The 27,186-nt window shown below is 44.2% G+C and overlaps 1 protein-coding gene across 1 annotated transcript in view; it reads left to right on the forward strand.

Moving 5' to 3' along the window:
* FBXL5 (F-box and leucine rich repeat protein 5) overlaps positions 1–27,186 on the forward strand; it is a 2,105,165-nt gene that overhangs the window by 44,339 nt on the left and 2,033,640 nt on the right. The gene's annotated exons all lie outside the window — the stretch shown is intronic.

The raw sequence follows: 27,186 nt of genomic DNA on the forward strand, positions 1-27,186 counted from the left end.
ACAAGTTCACCAGCCACAAGGACAGGCCTCCATGCCCAAAAAACAGATGCTCAAAATGGCCGAAGACTTAATTACCTTGATCAGGGGTTCCCATCCCCCTCCTGATAAGAGGCCTAGGCAAGAGACAGACTATGAATCTTCAGATCAGGTTTCCATTTCTTCTGATTCCTCTTCTGATCAGGAATATTCTCTTCCCCCCACCCTATGAGGATTCTGATGCTGGAGTCATTTCCTTCAACTTCTCCTGAGGACTACTCCTTTGGGGAAACCTTGCATACTATGAGGGAACACTTCCACTGGGAGAGCCAAGATTTTTCAGATTCCAAGAAAAGGCTCAGAGACTTCGTTTTACTACCTCAACACAGGCCTCCATCTACAATGTCTAACAGGTGGAATAGATAATGTGTTCTCAGAGTCTAGTCTGACCCCTGACTCTTTACCTCCAGCTCCTGTTAAGCCGGACAGATACTACAGGGTCCCTGACTCTCATAAATTCCTTTTCAAAAACCCTACTGCTGACCCAGAAACTATTTCACAGGGTCCGAAAGGGGTCAAGGCTTCTACTGCAAAAAACCCTACCCCTTCTGACAGGAATTCCAGGGCACTGGATAGATGGGGAAAAAAGATTTACACATCTGCTACTTTGACTATAAGGGCTTTAAATTGCCAGTTTCATATGCTCAAATATCAGCAATATATCATGACACTGCTTAAACAGAAAGTGATGGCAATTTTTGAATGTGCAGAAAACAAAGAAATGCAGGATTTATTGCATGCAGCTGAACAAGTTGTAAAGCATACTTTGCAATGTGGGTTCGATTCTCTGGAGGCCACCTGCAGGGCCGCTGTTACAGGTTCTGTCATTAGGAGGCATGCTTGGTTAAAGGAACAAAATCTGCTTGACCATGTTAAAGCAAAATTATTAGATGCTCCTTTACAACATGATACCTTGTTTGGTGTTAAGGCAGAGGAGGTGTTAAAGAAAATGGAGGACAAAGCTAAATCTATGCAAACGGTCAAGGATTTCTTACAGGTACAACCACCTAGATTTAGCAGACACTGGCCAACAAAGAATTGGTCCTTTCCAGTCTCTCAGACCTCAAAGGGGCAGATCCAGACGCCCTAAATGCAGATCACAGCCGCAAGGTTCCTACAGGTCTAAGCAGTGGAGTGCCTCTACCTCCAAACGTGGAGAAGACAAATCACAACCATACAGGAAACAGTCCCAATGACTTCCCCCTGCCTGCTCCAAGCACTTATCTTCTGGCAGCACCCTTAGGGGGAAAACTAGTACTTTTTTCTCAAAATTGGCACATTATAACCCAGGACAAATGGGTTCTAGACATAGTGTCACAAGGCTACAAGTTTCATTTCCATACCCTGCCAAGAGCAAACGGCTGGCCAGACCTGCCCAAAAATCAAAGGGCAGAGGCTCAATTTGTCTCAGCTCTCATGGCCATGAGAGCAATTCAACAAGTGCCACAGCAAGAGCAGGGACAAGGATTTTACTCAAGACTGTTCTTGGTACCCAGAAAGGACAAAGCATGGAAACCAATACTGGACCTATCTATTCTAAACACTTTCCTGGATATACCAAAATTCAAGATGTTGACCTTACAGCAGCTTCTGCCCATGCTGGGCAGCAAGGCTTGGCTCGTGACTTTAGACCTAAAAGAGGCATACCTGCATGTCCCAGTCGGCCAATCATGCAGAAGATACCTCAGATTCAAGGCTGGCTCAAAGCATTACCAATTCTCTGCACTGTCCTTTGGCTTATCTACTGCACCCAGGGTCTTCACAAAGTGCCTGGCACCAGTAATTGCTTACTGCAGACAGAGGAATACAAATATATCCTTACTTGGACGACTGCCTCATACAAGCAGAGAACAAGGACATTCTACTACAGCATCTGACTTTTGTGATAAGACTTTTAACATGCCTAGGGTACACAGTCAACAAAAAGAAATCAAAACTAGTACCCTCTGAAGAGATAATATTCCTGGGTGCAAGCTTAAATACAACTGTCCAGATGGCTTATCTCACTCCAGACAAACAAAAGCAACTAACTACCTATTTCAAGGAAATGGCAACAAAGGCCCAGTTATCTGCAAGAAAAATTCTGCAGGCTTTGGGATTCATGGCATCCTGCATTTACTAATTCCATATGCAAGACTGCATATGAGGAAAATTCAATGGTACCTAAAAAGTGTCTGGACAACATTGCCACAGTCTGGAAACAATGATTATTCTAATACCCTGCCTGCAACAGGAATTTCGATGGTGGGCAAAGGCTTGTCACCAAAACAAGGGACAGCCATTCTCACTACCCCCAGCCAGGCAGAGCCTAACGACGGATGCATCAGTTTATGCCTGGGGGGCACACATGGCAGGAAGAGGCATTCAGGGCACCTGGTTCACAAACCAAAAGCATCTACATATCAAACAAAAAGAGATGCTAGCTGTTCAAAATGCCCTGACAGCCTTCAAGGACCTACTTCATCCGGGACAACTACTGATAAAGACAGACAACACCACGGTCATGTGGTACATAAACAAGCAGGGGGGAGCTCATTCTTACCCCCTATGCAGACTAGCCATGGCTTTATGGGACACAGCATTGACTTACCAAGTTCATCTGCAGGCACAATTCCTGCCAGGAAAGGAAAATACTCTGGCAGACGAACTAAGCAGAAACCTCATGGATCCCCACGAGTGGCACCTGGATCCACAAGTCTTCAGCATGGTAACAAGGAAATGGGGATGCCCGGACATAGATCTATTTGCCTCCCCTCAAAACAATCAACTAAGAAAATTCTGCACAAGGACTTATCACAGACAAGCTTGGAAAGTGGACGCCTTATCTTTCAACTGGACAAACCTATCGGTATATGCCTTCCCTCCACTGCCTCTCCTCCCCAAAGTACTCCTAAAGGTCAGGCAGGAGAAACCAAAAATGATTCTGATTGCCCCAGACTGGCCACGCCAGTACTGGTATCCGATCTTAAGGAACTTGTCCCAATGCCCAGCCTGGACCTTACCTCAAATACCTCATCTATTGTCCCAATAAAACAATCAGATTCTGTACAGCTAACTCAGGACCCTAAACCTGGCAGCATGGCGGATAATGTAGCCATACAAACCACACCTCTCAGTAAAGCTGTGATGGATGTCATTTTAGAAGCCAGAAGGCCTAGTACTAGAAAATCCTATGCTGGGAAATGGAAGAGATTTTGCGCTTGGAACCAAGCTCAAGGAACTGATACAGCTGTCCCAAATATTCCTCAGATTTTGCAATATTTAACTGAGATGCTGGACAAAGGCCTATCTTTTTCATCCATTAAAATCCATGCCTCTGCCATTTTGGCTCATTACAATACAGAGCCACCACTCTTTTCTCATCCTTTATTAAGGCAGTACCTCAGAGAAGCAAAAAACTTAAGGCCTCCAAGGAGAACGCCAGCACCTGCATGGGACCTCAATTATGTCTTGGAAAAATTCACCTTACCTCCTTTTGAGCCAGCTGCTACTGCGGACATAAAGTTCTTATCTTGGAAAACAGCTCTGCTCCTAGCAATAACTTCTGCAAGATGAGTTTCAGAGCTACAGGCTCTCATGGCTGTGGAACCCTTTTATCATGTTCTATCCAGACAGGGTCTCTCTGAGAACAAACCCTACATTTATGCCTAAGGTAGTATCCAGTGTAGCCCTTAACTAAACAATTCATTTGCCAACTTTTTATCCAAATCCACAGAACAAGGGGGAGAAAATTCTGCATTCTTTGGACGTACACAGACAACTTAGATTCTACTTGGACAAAACTAAAGTTTTCAGAAAGACAGAGCAATTACTAGTGGCATATGCCACAGCATCACAAGGAAAGGCCATCTCCAAGCAGACTATTTCAAAGTGGATAGGTCACTGCATTCGTTTCTGCTACTCGCAACATGGCAAACCAGTGCCTAAGGGCATTAGGCCACATTCAGTTGCAGCCACTTCTGCAGCCTTTCTCAGGGGAGTACCAACCAAAGACATTTTGGAGGCTGCTACTTTGAGTTCAGTGCATACCTTTACAAAACATTACAATCTGCCTCTTTACTCTAAATCCAGGGCAGGCTTTGCCACTGCAGTTCTGCAGGGCCTCATAGCCGCTCCTAATGCTGTTTAGCTCCAGCCCCCCAACCATAGCTTTGGGACTCAACCCAAATGTAATGACTGCAACAGTGAAACACGAAAAACATATTACAGTTGTGTACACTTACCATAAATGTAGATGTTCGAGTGTAGTCACTGTTGCAGTCCAGGTTACCCACCCGCCATCCCCCTTATTTTTGCTGGAACTTATCTTTACTTCTCTAATCTATACAACCTAAATGGTGTATTTGCTTATAGAGGAAAGTAAAACTTATTTTGGTGCATGTATGTTTTATTTACCCAATTTTAGCCTACCCTTTTGGGGGCACCTCACATCTGGGGCAAGAAAAACTAAATAAAATGGCGTTGGCTGCATCTTTTATACCCCTGATGACCTGACGTCAGGGAAGAGGCAACAGCAACTGACGCAGGACCCAAGACTTTGGAATTCAGGTCGACTGAGGGCAACCTGCCAGCAGGATAACCCAAATGTAATGACTGCAACAGTGAATACACTCAAACATCTACATTTATGGTAAGTGTACACAACTGTACTTTCCAGAGAACTCCTCACCACTACCACCTGCTGTAGGGAAACCAGTCTTGGAAGGTATGCCCTTTTTATGGTTTGACCGTGAAGGAAAGAGAACTGAGGAAATGTTGACCACTGAGGCACAAGTGGAAAGAGAATGCAGACATTTTCTCATAGGAAATTAGTAGGTTTTTGGCCCTTATAAGCCTAGCCAAGAGTGTTGCCCATGTTTAGACAAATCAGCACCTGATGCCCCTGTCCAGTAGGGACATGGGTGGAATTCCAGGGGTATATTTTCTGTTTCCCATTCAGTTATCCAGGTTGTGCTTACAAAGGAGTACTCTGCTTGATGTGGAGAGGGAGTCTATTCCATATTTGGAGGAGTCTCTGGGACACAAATCTGTCCCGCCAACAAGTCTTGTTAATGTCACAGACCAGGTTGAGGCTGCACATGCGGGTTACTTGAGTGGAGCTTGACTTGCAGATATGCATCAGTCCCATCAAGGTGGGGTCCGTGATAGCCTTGTATGCCAGAGGTCACCTCTGAGAAGTCTGTATGAAACTGAGTAGAGGGATAGGGCTTTTAACCTATCTGTGTATGGTGGATGTTTGAGGCTTTGGATTCTCCTGTGAGGAACCTCTCTGGTCTGTCCAGCTGCTGCATGTGCTTTGCAAGGTACATGCTGAAAGGGGCGTTGTGCTCCAATAATGGGCCTTATAAGGGAAGAATACAGGGATGTTATGACCTCCCTGTCCCAGGTTAAGATACCCTTACTGATGAGGAGGGCCATGTAGAAGGCTTTCTGTACAACAGAAGCAACATGATGGTGGTCAAAAGTCAGGTTGCTGTCAACCTGGGTGTCCAAATCCCTCATGGCTGATTGCATGCTTAAGATGTTATTAATGTGATAATTTTTGGGGACGTCACTCTCCCCAAAGGGGATGATGCATTTTTTGGTATTCAGCTTGAGGCCTTTGTTTCTGGCACCAGTCATCTGTCTGAATGAGACCCTCTTGGAGGATGTACACATCACTAAGGGAATTGATAGCACCCAACTTGCAGTCATCTGAAAACTTGGTCAGCCATAGCCCACTGGTTTTGGCCTGCACCTCAGAAAAGTACATCCCAAATAACAGCGGTCCAAAGTCCGAACCTTGGGGTAGGCCTCTTTTTACAGGTCTACTGCTTGAGGTGGCTTCCCCTATTTTGACTAGGTGGGTTCTGTCAGTGAGCCAGTTTGGCACCCATCTAGTAACACATGGATTGATGCCTAGTTGAGAGAGTTTATCTATTACGCCCGAGTGGGGAATAATGTCAAAGGCTTTGGCCAGGTCAAGGTAGGCGGTGTGCATTGTCTTCCGCTCGTCAATGGCTTTGGTGACTGTCTCAAAGAAGTCGACCAGATGTAGCAGACATGACCTCCCCTTGACGAAGCCAAACTGTATGATATCAAGTGTTTGGAGGTTGCCAGTGTCCTTGTTAATGAGGTCCATGATAATCCCATTCCATGGTCTTTCTGATGGGTCTCTAATTTTCTGGATTGGTGGATGCTCCATCTTTGTGTAAAGGGATGACGGTGGCTGTCCTCCACTCAGCTGGGACAAAGCCGGTACTCTGGCTTTGGTTGAATAGGGCGCTTAATGTTGCTGCAAGTTCCTGCCTAAGTTCATGTAGGATGCAGCCTGGGATGTTATTGGGTCCCATGGAGGCTGTGTTTTTCGCCTTTGAGAGAGCAGTGATGACTTGATCCATAGTTATAAGGGGAAGGGGGCAGGTAATGGAATGTCCTGATTTACTGATTGGGGGGGGGGGGGGCAGAGGGGTGAAATTTTCTCTGAATCTATCAGCCAGCAAGTTTGCTATATCTATGGCATTTGTATATGTGGTGTCCATGACCACTAGATCTGAATGGATCTGGGTGCTACCTTTGATTTTACAGACATATGTGAAGAAGGCCTTATGATTGTCTGTAGTAGATGTGGCCAATTTGGACTCGAAGTTTGCTTTGGAGGGTTTCACTAGTGCTCTTATTTGCTTGTTTAAGCTAAGGAGAGAGTGCTTCCAGTTGGGCACCTGCTCCTTCTTGATCCTGGACAGCAATTTTTTATTTTGTTAGAGTTTATTTATTGCAGATGTTCACCAGACAGGTGTACTCTTCTCTGCAGAGGATGATTTAGTCCTGTCAGGTATTCCTAATTCCATGCATCTATATAAATGTTCGTCTAGTAATTTGGTGTAGTTTTGGATACTGGTGCCAGTTCCTAGAGAGGGGAGGAGGCGGTGAAGCTGTTTAAACCAACCCTCAGGAGGCTGTAATCAGCTTTGGAGAAGTTTTTTTGTTGGACTCTAGTTAGAGGGGGGTCGAGGGAGATGGTGACTTTGTGCATGACCGCTTTATAGTTGGATCTTAGAAGGGAGGATGATACTATAGGGATGCTGCAGTGGTTACTCATGTTGGTTAATACCAAGTTCAAGATATCACCTCTTGTGGGGGTATTGACTATCTGTCCCAAAGCATTTGCACTGACAAAATTGAGGAGTCTGTGGGCATTTGTGTTCTGGCATGAGTAGATGTTCTTCGTGTTTCAATGTTGCAACAATCATTACATTTGGGTAATCCTGCTGGCAGGTTGCCCTCAGCCGGCCAGAATTCCGCTGCTTCGGCTGCTGTCGCCCCTTCCCTGACGTCAGGTCATCAGGGGTATAAAAGAAGCAGCTGGCGCCATTTTCTTCAGTCTTTCTTGCCACGCGGTGCCCGAAGCAGAAGCAGTTCGCAAGTGCCGGTCGGCCGACCCCTGAGATTTACGTATTTGAGTTTCAGATCCGAAGTCTTCAATAAAGCTAATTACCCCATTGGGGAAACTTTTTTTTTTTTTTTTCTTGCTCCAGACTGATGTCAGAAAAAGTTAATAACTGTATTTCTTGTGGGAAGCAAATACCTCATAAGGATTTTCATTCTTACTGTATTCCTTGCCTAGGCCTTGATCACAACGTTCCTGGTTGTCGGTTTTGTGCCAGATTTAACCAACGCACTATTAAACGTCTGTATGGTTTTGCTTTAAACTTTTTTAGACGCCGATTTAATTACCCTGAAATGTCGTTGGATAGCCATCTGACTACCGGAGTTTACAAAAAACGCAAAGAAAAGGATAGAGAAACACAACCGAGGCCCAAAACCGACGATGAAGCTTCTCCCAAGCCAGTCGCCGGTCCTCAGTGAGGCGCTTTCGCAGCCCCTGATGCCCACTACTTTAGAGTCGCAGGCCGCTACCGACTCCCAAGTGGAGTCGGCCATGCCGCTGGATACTCAAGGTACTGGAGCCTCGGACGCTAATCCTTCAGATGGGTCCGGAGCCGCTGAGCATGTACCGGCTTCTGAGGGTGTATTCAGACCTAAACATCTTTACATTAAAACGACTTCAGCTTCAAAGGCAGACTAAAGCACCTTCTAAAGCAAGGAAACAAACTCAAGAGCCACGTGGACAGTCCTCTATGCCCAAAAAACAGATGCACAAAATGGCCGAAGACTTGATTACCTTGATCAGGGGTTCTCATCCCCCTCCTGATAAGAGGCCTAGGCAAGACACTGACTATGATTCTTCTCTTCTGAACATGAATATTCTCTTCCCCCCTATGAGGATTCTGATGCTGAAGAATCTATACCTTCAGCATCTCCTCCTGAGGACTATTCCTTTGGGGAAACCTTGCACACCATGAGGGAGCATTTCCACTGGGAGAACCAAGATTTTTCAAAATCTAAAAAGAGGCTGAGGGATTTTCTATTACTACCTCAGCACAGGCCTCTAGCCATTCCACCTGTGTTAGACATTGTAGATGATGTGTTTTCGGAGTCTAATCTGACCCCTGACTCCTTACCCCCAGCTCCTGTTAAGCCTGACAGATATTACAGGGTTCCTGACTCACACAAATTTCTTTTTAAAAACCCTGCTGCTGACCCAGAAACTATATTTTAGGGTCCAAAGGGGGTTAAGGCTTCCACTGCAAAAAACCCAACCCCCTTTGACAGAGATTCAAGGGCACTGGATAGATGGGGAAAAAAAGGTTTACACCTCTGCAACTTTGGCAATAAGGGCCTTAAACTGTCAATTTCATATGCTTAAGTATCAGCAACATGTCATGGGATTGCTTAAACAGAAAATGTTGTTAAATTCTAAATGTGCAGAAAACAAGGAAATGGAGGATTTATTGTATGCAGCAGAACAAGTTGGAAAACATACTTTGCAATGTGGTTTTGTTTCTTTGGAGGCCTCCTGCAGGGCCGCAGTTACGGGTTCTGTAATTAGGAGGCATGCTTGGTTAAAAGAACAAAATCTGCCTGATCATGTTAAAGTTAAATTACTAGATGCACCTTTACAGCATGATACTTTGGTGTTGCTAAATCTATGCAAACTGTCAAAGATTTTTTTACAGGTACAGCCACCCAGGTTTAGTAGACACTGGCCTACAAAAAAATTGGTCTTTCCTGTGTCAGACAGACCTCAAAGGGGCAGATCCCAGGCGCAAGGTCCTTATAGGCCCAAGCAATGGGGTGCTTCTTCTTCCAAAGCTGGAGAAGATAGATCACAAACATACAGAAAAGAGTCCCAATGACTTCCCCCTGCCGGCACCAAGCACTTATCTTCTGGCAGCACCCTTAGGGGCAAAATTCACACTTTTTGCTCAAAATTGGCACATCATAACCCAGGACAAGTGGGTTCTAAACAGTGTCACAAGGCTACAAGTTCCACTTCCATACTCTACCAAAGGCAAACGGCTGGCCAGATCTGCCAAAAAATCAATGGGCAGAGGCACAAAAACAAGTCTCGTCCCTCGTGGACATGGGGGCCATTCAACAAGTACCAGAACAAGAGCAGGGACAAGGGTTTTACTCAAGACTGTTCTTGGTACCCAGAAAGGACAAGGCCTGGAGGCCGATACTGGACCAATCTATAACACTTTCCTGGATATTCCAAAATTCAAAATGTTGACTTTGCAGCAACTTCTGCCCATGCTGGGTAAGAATGCTTGGCTTGTGACTTTAGACCTAAAAGAGGCATACCTGCATGTTCCAATCAGACAATCATGCAGAAAACACCTAAGATTCAAGGCTGGTTCAGTGCATTACCAATTCTCTTTACTGCCCTTTGGCTTATCTACTGCGCCCAGGGTCTTTACAAAGTGCCTGGCACCAGTAATTGCATTCTGCAGACAGAGGAATACAAATATATTCTTACTTGGATGACTGTCTCATTCAAGCAGAGAGCAAGGACATTCTTCTTCAACATCTGGCGTTTGTGAAAAGACTTCTAACATGCCTAGGGTACACAGTCAACAAAAAGAAATCAAAATTAGTACCCTCACAAGAGATAATATTCCTGGGTGCAAGCTTGAATACAACTGCCCAGATGGCTTATCTCATGCCAGACAAACAAAGGCAACTGACTACCTACTTCAAAATGCTGGCAACAAAGGCCCAGTTATCTGCAAGAAAAATTCTGCAGGCTTTGGGCTTCATGGCATCCTGCATCCTACTAATTCCATATGCAAGACTGCATATGAGGAAACTTCAATGGTACCTAAAAAGTGTTTGGACTCAACATTGCCACAGCCTGGAAACAGTCATTACTCTCATTCCCTGCCTACAATGGGAGTTTTGATGGTGGACAAAGACTTGTCATCAGAACAAGGGACAGCCATTCACATTACCTCCAGCCAGGCAGACACTAACAACGGATGCATCAGACTATGTCTGGGGAGCCCACATGGCAGGAAGATGCATTCAGGGCACATGGTCCTCAAACCAAATGCATCTACATATCAATCAAAAAGAGATGTTAGCTGTTCAAAACGCCCTGACAGCCTTCAAGGACCTACTGCATCCGGGACAAGTACTGATAAAGACAGACAACACCATGGTCATGTGGTATATAATCAAGCAAGGGGGCACACATTCTTACCCCCTTTGCAGACTAGCCATGACCTTGTGGGACACAGCTTTGACTTACCAAGTACATCTGCAGGCACAATTCCTGCCAGGAAAGGAAAATACTCTGGCAGACGAACTAAGCAGAAACCTCATGGATCCCCATGAGTGGAAGCTGGATCCACAAGTCTTCAGCATGATAACAAGGAAATGGGGATGCCCGGACATAGATCTATTTGCCTCCCCTCTCGGTTACCAACTAAAAAGATTCTGCACAAGGACTTATCACAGACAGGCATGGAAAGTGGACGCCCTATCTTTCAGCTGGAAAAACCTATCAGTATATGCCTTTCCGCCACTGCCTCTCCTTCCCAAGGTGCTCCTAAAGGTCAGACAGGAGAAGCCAAAGATGATACTGATTGCCCCCAGACTGGCCACGCCAGTACTGGTATCCAATACTAAGAAACTTTTCTCTATAACCAGCTTGGACCTTATCTCAAATACCTCGACTACTGTCCCAGCAAGACAATCACATCATGCACAACCAACTCAGGACATTAAACTTGGCAGCATGGCGAATAATGTAGTCACACAAAAAACACCACTCAGTACAGCTGTGATGGATGTCATTCTGTAAGCTAGAAGGCCTAGTACTAGAAAGTCTTATGCTGGAAAATGGAAGAGATTCTGTGCCTGGAACCAGGCACAAGGAACTGATACAGCGGTGCCAAATATTCCTCAGATTTTGCAATACTTAACTGAGATGCTGGACAAAGGCCTGTCTTTTTCATCAATAAAAATTCATGCCTCTACCATTTCGGCTCATTACAATACAGAGACACCACTTTTTTCTCACCCTTTATTAAGGCAGTACCTCAGAGGAGCCAAAAGTTTAAGGCCCCCAAGGAGACTACCAATACCTGCATGGGACCTCAACTATGTCTTGGAAAAGCTCTCCCAGCTTCCTTTTGAGCCAGCTGCTACTGCTCATATGAAGTTTTTATTTTGGAAAACAGCTCAGCTCTTAGCAATCACTTCTGCAAGACGTGTTTCAGAGCTACAGGCACTAATGGCTGTGGAAAGTTTCAGCATTTTTCATCCAGACAGGGTCTCCCTGAGGACAAACCCAACATTTATGCCTAAAGTAGTGTTCAGTGTGGCTCTTAACCAAGCCATCCATCTGCCAACCTTTTACCCAGATCCACAGAACAAGGGGGAGAGAATTCTGCATTCTTTGGACGTACACAGACAGCTTAGATTCTACTTGGACAGAACCAAAGCGTTCAGGAAGACAGAGCAATTACTAGTGGCATATGCTGCAGGATCACAAGGAAAGCCTATCTCAAAGCAGACTTATATCTAAGTGGTTAGGTCACTGCATTTGTTTCTGCTACTTACACCATGGCAAGCCAGTGCCTAAGGGCATTAGGCCTCATTAAACCATAGCTGCAGCCACCTCAGCAGCCTTTCTCAGGGGAGTTCCAACCACAGACATTTTAGAGGCGGCTACTTGGAGTTCAGTGCACACCTTTACAAAGTATTCTCATCTGCCACTCTACTCTAAATCCAGGGCAGGCTTTGCCACTATAGTTCTGCAGGGCCTCATAGCCACTCCTACTGCTGTCTAGTTCCAGCCTCCCAACCATAGCTTTGGGACTCTACCCAAATGTAATGACTACAACAGTGAAACACGAAGAACATAGTACAGTTGTGTACACTTACCATAAATGTAGATGTTAGAGTGTATTCACTGTTGCAGTCCAGGTTACCCACCCACCTTCCCCCCTTTTCCTTTTGGATCTTATCTTTCCTTCTCTGATTTATACTACCTATGTGGTGTATTTGCTTATAGATGAAGGTAAAATTTATATTGGTGTATTTCTGAATATATATATATATATATATATATATATATATATATATATATAATTTGGCTACCCTTTTTGGGGGAACCTGACATCTGGGGCAAGAAAAACTGAAGAAAATGGCGTCAGCTGCTTCTTTTATACCCCTGACGAACTGACATCAGGGAAGGGGCGACCGCAGCCGACGCAGGACCCAAGACTTTGGAATTCAGGCCGGCTGAGGGCAACCTGCCAGCAGGATTAACCAAATGTAATGACTGCAACAGTGAATACACTCGAACATCTACATTTATGGTAAGTGTACACAACTGTACTTGCTTCCCAGTCTATGCTTGGGTAGTCGCCCACCCAGGATCAGAGTAAAGGGTTGAATCTTGATAGATTCAAAGAGGTCTAGATAGGCAGATTGGACATCTTGAGTTAGATTTGGGGGCTGGTAGCTAGCTGTGATTTGTATAGGGGTCTTGTCCTTGGTTAACTGAACCTGGAGTGTCTCCTGTGCATCATACTGTTTGACCAGCCTGGAAGTGTGTGTGTCTTTAATGTATATTGAAACTCCACCTCCTTTGGCTTTACTACCCACAGTTTGGGGTCTGAATGTATGATAGGATAAGTAAACTGGTATGGCTGGGGTGCTGTCCGCAGCTTTGAACAAGGTTTCTCTGATTGTGTAGATGTTGTCATTTTCCAGGGTTAAGAATGCTTGCAGTGAGTGCAGTTTCATGTTTAGACTTCTAGCATTTAGCAGCATGACCTTTAATTTCCATTTTGTTGAAATTTTTAAATTGGTAGTTTTAAACTTGTCACTTTTTCTGTCTATCATATCTTCCCAGGCTGTCAGGTAATGGATCCCTTTGGAATGATACCAGAAACTTGTCAGTTGTTGAAGTCAGTTATTTTCTGTTTGTATAGAGGCATCATTCAGGGTGATGGTAGAATGCTGCTTAATGCTAGGGACATACCTGCCTGGGACACACATTCAGCGAGCTCAATCTTGTCTCTCTTCATATATTTCAGAGAGGTATGTCTCAAGTCATTCACACTGGGATGGACTATGACAGAGTCATAACAGTACCTGTGTGATATGGTGGATTCTGGCACCTGATAGACAACTAACCGTGACTTTCTCCTTATCCAGTCTGGTGAGACACCTATGACTAATATATTGGGTTTATGGTGAAGCCTTAGTGGCTGTGAGGCACAGGTGTGTGAACTATGCATGGTATGTGGTGTGGAGGGCTGTGGAGATCGTGTGTGTTTTTGCCTCTGGGTCTCCTTTGTTTGGGTATTTTTTTTTGTTGACCTCCACATATGTGGGTGTGTGTTGTGTAGGTGTGGGTGGTGAGGTGTAGTGACTTTGTTGACAGCCTTCCCAGTGCCAGATATACTGGCTTGTGAGGGAGAGAGCATAGACTCTAGGTTCCTAAAGTAATTGCATCTCTTGCATATTGTGTCCCTAGGTCGTAGTAGTAGGTGGTTGTATGTCTAGATAAGGCAGTTGCTACACTGTCTCACGATGCCCATATCAACCAGACTGGCAGGAGAAACTCCGTAGTCTTATGTTAATTCTCCAGTTAGTGAAAGGAAGGTTATCTCCTATGTACACAAGGACCCCCCAAGAACTTCAGTGTAAAGTTGCCCCCTTCAACCATGCCTACGTGGATCCCATCCTAAAGCTCTAAATCCCATATGATAGAAACTGATATTTGCAGAACGAAAATAACAAAATGTTGAATTCCCAAACTGTGAATGTTTCCCAGGGTAAGTTAACACTTGCCCAACATGCCCTTTTTTGCACTGTAGTGCAATCCTAGAGCTGGTATACAGTAAAATCTCACTTAACCGGTACCCATGGGGATTGGTAGATTTTGGATAAGTGTAACTTCTGGCTGCTTGAGAACTGCTTTGCGATTTTTGATTGGCTCGTATATCAGCACACAAGCCAGTCAAAAATCACAAAGCTGAGCCTCGTCTGTTCAGTGTGGAACAGCAGGCTGTTCCACATTGGCTCATACACACAAACCGGAGATACTTTTACTCAATCAAAACTGCCCGTTGCTTGGGAGTGCCAGTTGCATGAGTTCTGGTTAATGGAGACTCTGTTGTATAGTTGGGGGGGGGGGGCTGTAGTTTTTTGTTTTTTTGTTACTGACTGCGGTGGTGGTGCTGCGGTAGCGTTATCGCCTCACAGTAAGACGTTGTCCTGTTCAATTCTCAGCTAGATCGTCTTCTGTGTGGAGACCTGCGTGAATGGGCATACCTTCGTGTAAGGTTGTGCATCAGGGCTGGCAACTCTGCACGTAAAAATCTACTGCCAATCACTAGCGGACCGGTGTTCCGCTGTGGTGACCCCTAACTGGGAAAAGCCAAAAGACACAAACACTGCAGTGTGTGTGTGGTGTTTAATTTTGGGCAAGTGTTTACCCTTGGAAAAGTTTCCTGTTCGGGAATTCAAGTTTCGGGATTTTCGTCTCTCAAAAATCAGTTTAGATTCTATGGGAATTTGAGGTTTAGAAGTAGATCCACCTAAACACATTGCTGTAAATTGTAGATAAAAAAAATATTGTTCATTAGGCACCGTTGTAAATGTGGGGAATATTTAGCAACTGTATTTAACAAACTAACCTGTTTACTAATCATTTTCAAAAAGACTGTGTCCCACAACCAAACTTTTCAACTGCACAGATTTTTGCAGAATGTCTAATTTTTACCTCTTATTTTTGGTCTTTTCCTCATAAAATTTTTAATTTTTCTGGCAAATCCCTTGGGAATGAAGCTACTAAATGACATACATTTGAGATTCAGACTTCCATATCCTAGTTGTTGGGATAGCCTTGAAATGTTGCTGTGATACTGAGGCTCTTAATGTGTGAATTGTGTAAGATTTCTTTGATTCAATTAATTCTTTGAAGATTCAACGCAACGCATTCCTAATTTTATATGTGATATTAAATTTCTTCCTTTCTGTATATATGTTAAATTTAATGAAACATTTCTTAAAAAATGCATGCTAACACTATACTTGTTCTAGCAACCTGTTTGTAAAAGCAATATTAAAAATCTCACCCTAATTTTGCCCCCCCATCATTTTAGACTTTTATATGTCATGCATTGAGATAGTACTAGTCATGCTTCTCTAACTGCTTTGGCCCGTCTGTATAGGGCTTTATTAATTTTTGTTTCTAGTATACAAGGAGCCATGAAGGATATCTTGCAGTTACCTGTAAAATATCTTTGGATTGTATTGTTGGCTTCAAAAATGAATGAACAGCTGCATATTGAATTTAATGGCAAAATTAAACAGGAATATGTAGTTATTTAGGTCTACTGTAATGGTAACACATTTTGTTTTTGCTAGATTATTTGTTCTGAAGTGAACTGATAGCTGCGCTTTTAAAATTGCATGTTTTGCAGATGCTACAGGTTGTCTGTTTTGTGATGGATAGTCTGACCTTAAATTGGCCCTTTCTATCAATGTGTTTGTATTAATTTCAGATTTTTTTTAAAGGTTTTAACACACTTGGTTACTTGGCTGTTACACAGCGGTCTGTATGAGCTGGTAGCACTTCAGGCGAGAAGCCAGCAGTATATCAGATATTTGGGTGTATGTTTGCATGTGTTAGAGCTGTACTTTGCTGTAACACTTGGTGACAGAAAATATTTTTTTTTCTAGGAAAATGAGCTTCATTTGTAGTCCATGATTTGATCTCCTTAGTCTCCATTTGCCTTCTGTGCAACTCTGAGCAAGTAGGTTATCCCAAAAAAGTGGTGTATGCTTAGTGGGTCTACTGAGTTTAGACTGTGAAACAAAAATGTTGTTTTGCCTTAAAGTGTACTAAAGATATGTTTCTGATTTAGTTGCGGAGTTTGTTGACCACAGCAATGTAACACGTATCTTATTTCATCTATTAGTTCAGTCAGACTTTGGGTACTGAGCTGCTTATCTGATCTGACACTGCCATCTGCTAATGCTTCTAGCCTTGAGCTCCTTCAGATTTTCCTCCCATAATTCACCTGTCAGGAGTCAGGACTATCCATAATTCACCTGTGTTAGGACTGTCACCAAGCCTAGTTAAGTGTTGTACCTTATCTCTCAATTTTCAGTACTTTGGTCATAGTGTTAGTAATTGTTAAGAGTTTATCTAAATGGTTTCTGTTGTTATGTTGCTGTTAATTAACTCTCAATTTTGTCTTCTCTTCGCAATATTTAGGCTTTGGGTCTAACATCCCTGTTCTTGTTACTTTAAAAAATGTTTAATACGTTCTCAAAAGGTTTTTATATTTCATTGTGATACATGTTTGTTTTATAGAGTCTGCTAATTCTTTACTGTATAAATGTTCTTGGTATTTAAAGTAGCTGAGTAATATCTTCTAATTGTGTACTTTTGGTACATTAAGCAGTTCTTAAAGCCCTTATCCGTAAAGTTCTGACACAAAATTCTACCCCAGGGCACGCATGACTTTTATGTGGTGTGCCTAGGGCTAAAGCATCTTCATGTAGGCTTCACATGTGCAAGGGTTGTTCACTCTGAGCGACGCAACAACCTAATAATTAAAGGGCTTCCTCACCCAAGATTCTCAACCTTCAAGCAAGTAAAAAGGGAAGGAAGAAGGAAAATAATGTTCCAGAAAGAAGCCAGATGAAAGCAGTCCTTCAGAAAGTTCCTTGGCAGGAGAAGGCTCAATTCTCTGTGGCTTCCACGGTGATTCATAAATCTCAGAGTCTCTGGGGATTTGTCATATTAGAATGCAATCAAAACTTTCAGCCTTATTTCCTCTGAAGGGGAGCTTTCATGTTTTCTATCTTTTGGACCTTCATCACCTATCTCCTTTGAAGCCTTACATGTCAAGTACCACTGACTTGGGAGCCTCTGAAAGCATTTTTGAAGGAGCAGATAGAATTTGGTGTCATCCCATCCTTTTCTGTTTCTATGGAAGATTGAGTTGGTCTTTTTTCTCCCCTCTCTTAGCTGCTGCTTAGTACCAGTTTCAGTACTGGTGGCTTCAAAGTCTGCTTACCTCCTGGTACTTCTCTATTCAGTGCTAATAGGTACAATTACCTTAGTATTAGCTGCTCTGTCCAGTTCACTGGATGCCAAGATCCCTGTTGTCAAATGCAACCCTGGAATGACTATTTGGCACTGTCCTTGTCACCAACTCACTTGGAAGCATTTTCAATTTTGGTATCAGCCTTTGAGCTGTTGGCCCTGAAGTGAAGATGCATGCCATCTGGGTCTTGGTTTTGGGTATCCCCTCCTCAGGGATGATGTCTGTTCTGGGGCTGGGCTCCCTGATTCCAGTGGACCCCCCCCCCCCCCCAAGTAGGCTGCCTTTCAAGTAATGGAGAGGATGGTAGTCTTCTCCCCTAGTAATTAGACAGGACTTCCTCTGGTACTGACTTCAACATTTCACACTAGTCTGTCAATCCTTCAACCTGCTCATTATGACTCCCATGGACAGAGCAGAGTGGAGTGGTAAGTGTCAAAGAAGCACAATAGAGTCAGAGTCTTCAAGGAGTCCAGTCAGCAATAATTGGACATTCCCAGGAAGAGGGCAAGCAAAAAGAGATGCACAAAATGCTCTCCTGGAGTCCTTGATGTCCAGTACTGATTTAAATGAGAGAGCGAGTGATTCTATCCCTTTTGCAGATGCCTGTTTCAGTGAAATTCTTGTGTTGATGAGACAGAGGGGATATTGGCCAACTGAGCAGCCCTCTCAGGATGAGGAAATGCTCTTTGAAGCCTAGCTCTTTTCACCCTCTACTTCTTGGGTGGGCTGTCCTGCCAACCATCTTTTTGACTTGGCTGCCAGGAGGGCATAGGAACAAGATGCGACTGATGCTGTGTTTAAAAGCATAAAATTCTTTGCCCCTGTTGCTCGTCTTGGTTTACAGTTGAAGACTAACAGGCAGGATAGTTCATTTTATATGCTTTATTACATACAAACACATCCAGGATGGATAGCAGCAGTCCAAAATATAAATGAACTGATTAACTGACAGACTAGACAGATATACATACTTGCATCTCAACAACTTACTACAAAATGGCAGTCAGGCTCGCACGTGCTCAGTAGTTATACACTTGTGCAAGCCCCTAGAAAGCTTCTTAAAAGTGTACATACGTACTGATCCACATCCTTCCTCTTTAATGAATTGTCCACAATGTAATGACATTTGAAAGAAACATGCAGTTGTATAAACAATAAGAAATAAACACAACGCTCTTTTCCATGTTGCTGTGTATCTGGAACATGGTCTCGAAATGTGACCTGATTTAGTGCTATAGCAGTCAAAACTGGATTTAGCAACAGGGGGCAGTCTTTGGTGAACAACTTGCTCCTTCAAAAGTTTCGGGATTCTTCTCAGGAACAGGGATATTTACTGGAATGTCCTGTGGAACTGGAATGCTGGATAATCACTGTGAGCTTTAGTCTCTCTCGCAGGTATGATACTGCAATACAGGCTCGGACACCGGGGCCAAATGTTTCTGATTCCGCCTAAATTCTGCTCCTTGTGATTCCACAGTATACTGTTTTGGCACTGGACATACATTTTTCACGACTACAATCCAGTCAAAACCTTTGGACGTCTGCATCCTGGCTATCAGCCCTTCTCGTAATGGATTGAACAGTTTGCTGGTCTTATCATAATAAGACTTCTGGGATAAGCGCTTCTTTAACAGATGGGCTTTCACTGATCTGTTGTTCTTGACACATTTATTTTTATTTTACATTTATTTACTGGGATAGTCCGCCTGGACCAGGTCCATTTACAATGGAGGCCCGGGGATAAAAGCTCCATATTTACATAACAATCAGACAAAAAATCAGACAGAAGTGTAAAACGGATATCAACAATATACGAAGTAATAAAAAAATATATATATATATAAAGAGCGTTGGAAATGATAGTAAAGGAAAGAGGCATAGTTTTCGATTTATTGGGGGTGAATAGGAGCAATTTAGTCTTGTTGGGGTTTTGGATGAGATGGATATCAATAATCCATCCCTCCACAGAGGTAAAGGATTCCTGAGTGAGTTGTAGAGTGGTAAGAGATGGGGCAGAGCAGATTAGATATATATAGTTACCAAGGGAAATTTCATGCTAGTGATAAAGAAATTAGAGTTGTGGTATCGTAGCATGTAGGAAGGAAGGTATATGAAGAAGCAAAATAAATGTTATGTAATACATGGCATAGCCAGGTGTTCATAAGATGTGATTTAAGTGAGTTTTTGATCAGTGTGGTAGTGGATGCAGAAGTCAGAGAAGAGTGGAGGCTATTTGAGGTTCTAGATATGGTGTGGGAGAATAGGGCTTTCCCAGCATTGTTAGCCCTTGAGATACAGAGTAGTTATTTGCCATCAGAATGGAGAGGGTGATTTGCTTTGTAGTGAGCGAGAAACCGACTTAGCACTGGGGTTTTATCTGGATTTTTCAGGATGTTATAGGCAATGATTAGTTGGTGGTAACAGGGTAGTTTAAGTTCTAGCCATTGTAGGTCCCTTAGAGCCTGACAGTGGTGGGTTCTGAAAGAGGAGTTAGCAAACTTGGCAATTTTATTATAGCATGACTCAAGGTTCTCAAGATCAAGTTTTCTGTCATGGTAAGAATTGGTGCCGCATACATTAGTGTGGACAATAGGTGAGTTTGGGCTAGGGTGATTCGTGCCTGATCTGAGAGGAAATTTTTGTGTCTGTATAGTGTTCCCATTTTTTTTTTCTTTGTGTACTTTTTTGATGATTTGGGAAATATGGACATCAAAGAGGAGGTTTTTGTTGATTTCTACACCAAGGAGTGTAGTATGGGTTGAAGGAGAGATGGTAGTGCCATTTTTGGAAGTGATAGTAAAGGAAAGAGGCATAGTTTTCGATTTATTGGGGGTGAATAGGAGCAATTTAGTCTTGTTGGGGTTTTGGATGAGATGGATATCAGTAATCCATCCCTCCACAGAGGTAAAGGATTCCTGAGTGAGTTGTTGTAGAGTGGTGAGAGATGGGGTAGAGCAGATTAGAGTTGAATCATCTGCATACTGGATGAGTGTGGCATGTTGGGTGGAGGTATGCAGATTGTTAGTGAAAATAGAAAAATGAAGTGGGCCCAGTATTAAGCCTTGTGGCATTCCAGTGGTAGTAGGCAGTAAGGGAGATAGTGTGCCTTGCCATTGGACGGATTGCTGCCTGTCTGATAGTTCTTGAACCAGGCCAGAGTAGAGGGGGCAAAGGATAGGGAGGCTAGAGTATGTAGTAGTAAGGAGTGCGAGACCATATCAAAAACTTTGAAGAGATCTAAGAATATAGCAGTTGCAAAGTTATTGTAATTTCTGTGTTGGTTGACCAAATTAGTAAAAGAAAGAAGGGCAGTAGTTGTATTATGATATGGCCGGAATCCATGTTGTGTGGTGGAAAGAAGTTTGTGTGTTCAGGAATTGCATAACCAGAGAATGAATACATTTCTCAAGTAGCTTAGATAAGGGAAATAATATGGCAATTGTGTGGTAATTTGAGAAGTCAAAAGAGTTGCCACCTTTATGAAGTGGAATAATATATGAAACGTTCCATAGATGAGGGATATAGGGTTCCTGTACTGAGCGGTTGATAAGAATAGAGATTGTTTTACCATGATATTGATGCATGTATATATGACTGTAAGCATATTATTGTACAATTTTTTAAATAGTTATAAATGCACCTTTAAGGGGGTGGAATTAACTCAGGCTAATTGAGTTATGCTAATTATTAGGGGTGTACTATAAATTGAGTAGCTGGGTTTGAAAATGTATTCTGATGAAGTTTCTATTTGGGAAACAAATAGCTCTTTAATAAAGATACTTTGGAGTGGATTCTGGACTTGGTTCCTTTGTGTTTGTTTTTTTTATAGTTTGTGTGGATTTTCAGCAGTTTCTGTGTGGATTAGTATGGAAGGAGCCGAAGCACTTGATCCACCCACCTTTCTGACTTTAACAAAGTCCTTTAGTGACTTGCAATGTACAGTGGGGGATTTAACCATACTAGTGCAACAGTTAACCCAGCAATCCTGTAATAAAACAAATTCCAACAATGTGGGCCTTCATCGGGCAGGAATTTCGTTGTTTGAAGAGGAAGGAGAGTTTTTAGTGGTATTACTCCAGCCCAAAGGCAACAGTCACAGATTTTTAAGCCAATCGGATGGCCAGGATCTGCATACAGATACCTATTCATCAAGAGGAAGAGGCGGAACCTTATACAATGGCATTAACATGTTTAAAGAAAGTCTGGAAGGAAAGAAGGAATGGCACGGTACAACGAACGCTTTGAATAAGAGTTTTGGAACATTAAACAACCAATTCAAAGTGTTTGAGAATTATACCTTGGAATTTTGAAAATGACAGCTAGAAAATTATTTTAAAGGACAACGGGATATTAAAGCAGATTGCTCAACCTGCTGTCTTTTAGTCCATGCTGTCTTTTAGTCCATGTTATTTGATCCTGGTTCAAAAAATAATCACCGTGGCTTTAAAAAGTAATCCACTCTACTGATGTGAAGTTGTTCTATCTCGCCGTTTTGTTCTTGCATGTGTGTCGGAGCCGATCCCTTGGCTCCGAATCGGCCGCTTTCAAGCTCAGACTCTCAGAGAAGCTCGAGACCTAGTGTATATCCCGTGATGCTGTACTGTGAATCCCCAGATCTAGTTTGCCGCTGCAACAGCTCGTCGGAGGAAGCTCGGGCCAATGATTTAAAATTTCTTCTATTAGGATTTTTTGTCTTTAAATTAGTATTCTCATACTTAGAATTCAACCCTCTTTATAGTATCAAGGTTTTTTGCCTGTTGACTATAACTTGTTTAGGATTTCTAAAAAGTTTTTTCTTCAGGGCTTTAGGCCTCTCTTTCTTGGGCGTGACAGGGCTCTGTCAGCTATTGTTTGTGTGTTATCTACTTATATAATCTTGTGTGCATTATATATCTAGTGTGAGTAGTTAATATTAGATAGTGTGTTTATAAATATATATACATTATATATATATATATATATATATATATATATATATATATATATATATATAAAATGTTCTGTAGGAACTTAGTTAATACTAGTGTGTTGTTGTAGTTAAAAGTAACTAGTTTTCTTAGACTAAAAATTCAGGGACCTGAATTATTTAAAATGTCAGAGAAACAAAAGTCGGGGTTTAAAAGGTGTGAGTGTGGTCAAAAGATGTCTGTTACAGACAACCACTCCACCTGCGTCTACTGTTTAGATTCTGTACACCTACAAGAGGTGTTCTCTATCTGCCAGTCCTTTAGCGCCAGGGTTCTCTTGGAAAGGCGGAGGAAGTTGGTAGATAGAGGACTCCTGAAGCCTGATTTTCAGGCTACCTTAGACAAGGCTGACCTCTCTTCCAAGGCTTCGAAGGGGTCGAAGTCTTCCAAGGGATCCTCTGAGCCCAAGTCATCGGCTCAGAGTTCCTCTGGTGTGGTTCATGCATCGGCTCCACAGGCCTTGGAGCCATGTATCGGTCCTCTACCTCGGAGCCCAGTTGTGGAACCGATGTTGGAGACTCCTCAGTCTCCCAATTCTTCAATCGGTTCCATCTTCTGCTCCTTCGACCCATCCCTCGATGCATTCTTTGAGGCTTTCCGATGTGGATCTGGACCGAGTGGTCAAGAGGCTCTTAGAGAACGCGGCCCTGGCCAAAATGCTGTCTGCTTCGAAGCCTGAAACCCCAGTCATAACTTCTCCACCTCCTCCTCTGAAGCCAGTCGAGCTTTCGGAGCCGGGGCAGGCAGAACCGATGTTGGTAGAGCCTTCGGAGCCGAGGTTCGATCCTCCTCCCTCGGCTCCATCGACCTTGATCTCCTCGGTTCCGACCGGGGAATCTCGGGGCCGACAGTCTCTCGCTGGCTCCCGGGGGGGGGGGGGGGAGTCCAACAGATACCTCTGTTCCGACCCTTCCACTCGGGGCTTCAGCGCAGGTGGCCTTGGCTCCGTCCTCTGGATTGGAGCGGGGGGTCTTGGCTCGTGGAGAGCTGCCGGCCTCTTCGGAGCCGACGGACTTCTCAGACCGAGATTCTGATGCCTTCGATGCCATGAAAAAGGTCATGTCTGCGAAGACCACTACCTCCTCGGATCTGTCTTCCCCTCCCCCTAAAGGGCCTCGTTCTACCTCTTCCCCGCAGATCCCCACCAAGCGTCGAGATCCAGGGCCTCGGGTATCCCCATTGGGTGGCCCCTCCTCTCTAGGGACTTCACTGGATGCTCCCACCGATGAAGTACCTAGGAAGAGATTGTGCAAGAGGAGGCACTTGGATTCCCCACAGGAATCCCTGACATCGGATACAGACTTGGAGGAATCTGAAGGGTCCCCATGATCCCCCTCAGAGGATGTCTCATTTGCAGACATATTGGAAATCTTAAGGCAGAGGGGTGATTGGCAGTTCCTTGCCCCACTGAGGATGAGGCGGTCCTCCTGAAGGCCTTTGGATCTCAACCATCCACCTCCTGGGTTACTCCGCCCTTCGGTGAACTGATGGAGCTGGTTGCTCGAAGGGCATGGGAGTCCCCTGATTCAGTGGAACCGGTCCCTTGGAGGCCCAACAAGTTCATTACTTCCCCTACTGATAAGGCCTTTCTAACCAAGGGAGTCCCGGTTGATGCCATGGTGGTGGCGGCCACCAAGAAAGAGATGTCGGAAACCTCTTCTGCTGTGCATCCTCCTAATAGAGATTCTAGGACTATGGACCGATATGGGAAACGCATATTTAGTTCTGCGGCATTTTCCATGAGATCGCTCAGCTACCTGACACATTTTACCCCTCTTCAACAAGATCTCCTCAAAGAGCTGAGAGATACTCTCCAGGGTAACGCAACTGATGCAGTTTCTGAGAAGGTGACTGCACAACTCAACACCCTCAATTCCATAGTAAACTCATCCATGCGACTCATTTCTTATGCTGCCGATGGATCGAGTAGGGCGGCAGGCTCAGTGATAGCTCTTCGGAGACCGTCCTGGATGCGCCTTTGCTCCTTTGCGGAAGCCTTTAAATCTTCCTTCGTCAACACCCCATTCGATGGATCCGCTTTGTTCGGACCCAAAGTTAAGGAGACACTTACAAGGTGTGAACAAGAAGGAAAGACTCGGTCTGCCGTTGGAGTCTGTTTTTCCACTCCAACCAGATCGTACCCCAAAGGGTAACGAAGTGGGAAAATGTGGTTCTGGAAACCCCAAGGAGCTTTCCAAAACACACTTACTGATGCCCCCTCTAGAGGCAGAGGAGGGGGCAAAAATGGAAGATGCTGTCCAAATGGCAGAGGCGGTCCGCAAAACCAGGGCGAAAGGGAACAGTTCTCTGGGAAGCCCTATCAGCGTTCCTGAAAGGAAGCCCGGCTGTCCTACTCTGGAAGCAGTCGGGGGTCGCTTGGCTTTATTCTTGGGTAAAAAGCATCATTGCCAGAGGTTACTACATTCCCTTTACAACCCCCCCCCCCATGGGTACAAGGATCCCAGACGTTCCACCCAGTCTGAGAGAACTAGCAGCCATAGAAATTCAAAACTTGCTAGACAAAAGAGTCATCCAGCCAGTCCTGGCGGACCAAATAGGATCCTGAACTTACTCAAGGTTCTTTTTAGTTCCAAAGAAAACAGGGGACTGGAGGCCCATACCTCAGCAAGCTCAACACCTTCGTCAAGAAGGAGAAGTTCCGGATGGTCACGCTGCAATCAATTCTCCCGTTCTTAGCAATGGCGATTGGATGTGCTCTATAGATCTCAAGGATGCTTACTACCACATCAAAATGGACAGAGCATCCAGAGACCACCTGCGTTTCCGGCTGGGGGCCAGTCATTACCAATTCAGAGCCCTACCCTTTGGTCTCACCACAGCCCCCAGGGTGTTCACCAAATGTATGGCAGTGGTCACGGCTCACCTGAGACGACTGGGATTCTGGGTGTTTCCATATCTGGACGACTGGCTCCTCACCGCTACCTCCAGGCATTAACTAATACAAGCAAGAGACTACACCATAAACCTTTGTTCCCAGTTGGGTATAACCCTAAACTTCGAAAAATCTGCGTTTTTCGCCCTCGCAGCATATTACATTTATAGGGGCAGAACTGGACACCGTCAATGCAAGGATCACGTTGCCCCAATCAAGAATCGTATCTCTAAAAAATCAGCTGTCCAGCTTGTTGGTCCAGAACAAAGCTCTTGCGTCCCAAATACTACAGCTTTTAGGCACAATGGCAGCCACACTGATAGCAGTTCCGTTAGGTCGAATGCACATGCGAATACTCCAGTGGTTATTCTTCTACTCTTCGCGCAATGGTCTTTACCAATGTCTGCCCATGTCACACGAGATCCGATTAACAAATCTTTGCAAGAAGGATCTCATTTGGTGGTTGAACAGCGACCAAGTGATCGGACGTCCCTTTGTTCTTCCTCAACCCACAGCCACAGTGACCACGGATGCTTCCCTGATAGGGTGGGGGGGGCTATTTCAGGGAAAGACCGTCCAAGGCACTTGGTCAGTCATGGAAATACATTTGCATATAAACGTCCTAGAGCTGAGGGCGGTGTTCCTAGCATTGCAACACTTTCACGATTCTCTTCCTCTAGGTACAGTTGCTATCCAGACAGACAACATGTCGGTAGTCTGGTATATCAACAAGCAAGGGGGAACCAGATCATATCCCTTATGCCGGGAGGCCCTAAGAATTTGGCATTGGGCTGTATCCACCAGACGCTTTCTGATAGCAATGCACATCCCGGGGTCATCCAACGTGATAGCGGACAGACTAAGCAGAGCCATGCTGTTGCCTCACGAGTGGTCTCTCAAACAGAAAGTGGTGGAAGAGATCTTCCGTAGATGGGGTCAGCCTTGCTGTGACTTATTTGCATCTCCAATGAACGCCAAATGCAGCAGCTACTTTGCCCTTTATCCCCCACTGGGGAACAAACCAAGGGACGCACTCGTACACGATTGGCCCCCGGGCCTCTTATATGCCTTTCTGCCAATACCCCTAATTGCCAGATTCATACAGAAATCCTAAAGTCTGGGAAGGACTGTGATATTGATAGCCCCGTCTTGGCCTCAACAGATTTGGTTCCCCTTCCTGCGGAAGTATCAAGTGGAAGAACCATGGATCCTGGACCCAGTGCCGGATCTTCTGACTCATTCGTCGGGAGTTCTTCATCCCTCCCTCACCTCCCTAAAACTGACAGCTTGGCTGCTCCAATTCCCACATTAGCCAGGTCTCGAGATTTGTCTTCTGCGGTCCAGCATATTATAGTTTCCTCTCATAAACTATCTTTCAGGAAGCTGTACAATAGCAAATGGAAACGGTTTCTTCACTGGGCCTCTCAACGTGACATTGATCCTTATATAGCACCTGTTCATATCATCTTAGAGTTCTTATCTTCCTTGTTCCATAATGACTCAGCAGCTGCCACCATTAGAGTCCAATTGGCAGTTATTTCCAATTTCCATGTGGGGTTTAATGGGTCTAACATCATGTCGCATAGACTATATGTAAAGTATTCTTAAAAGGAACCCACCATCTCAGACCACCTATCGGACATCCTGTCTCTCCTTGGAATTTGAATCTGGTTTTGTCCCAATTGATGCTTGCCCCCTTCGAACCCGCTTCATCCTGTCACTTAAAGTTCCTGCCTTGGAAAACTATATTCCTGGTAGCCATTACATCTGCACGTAGGGTCTCCGAACTTCAAGCCTTGTCCTCCAAGCCCCCATATTTGATTTT

Source organism: Protopterus annectens, chromosome 2.part1 (genome assembly GCF_019279795.1).
Source record: "Protopterus annectens isolate FY-2018-M chromosome 2.part1, PAN1.0, whole genome shotgun sequence".
Classification (NCBI taxonomy): Eukaryota; Metazoa; Chordata; order Ceratodontiformes; family Protopteridae; genus Protopterus; species Protopterus annectens.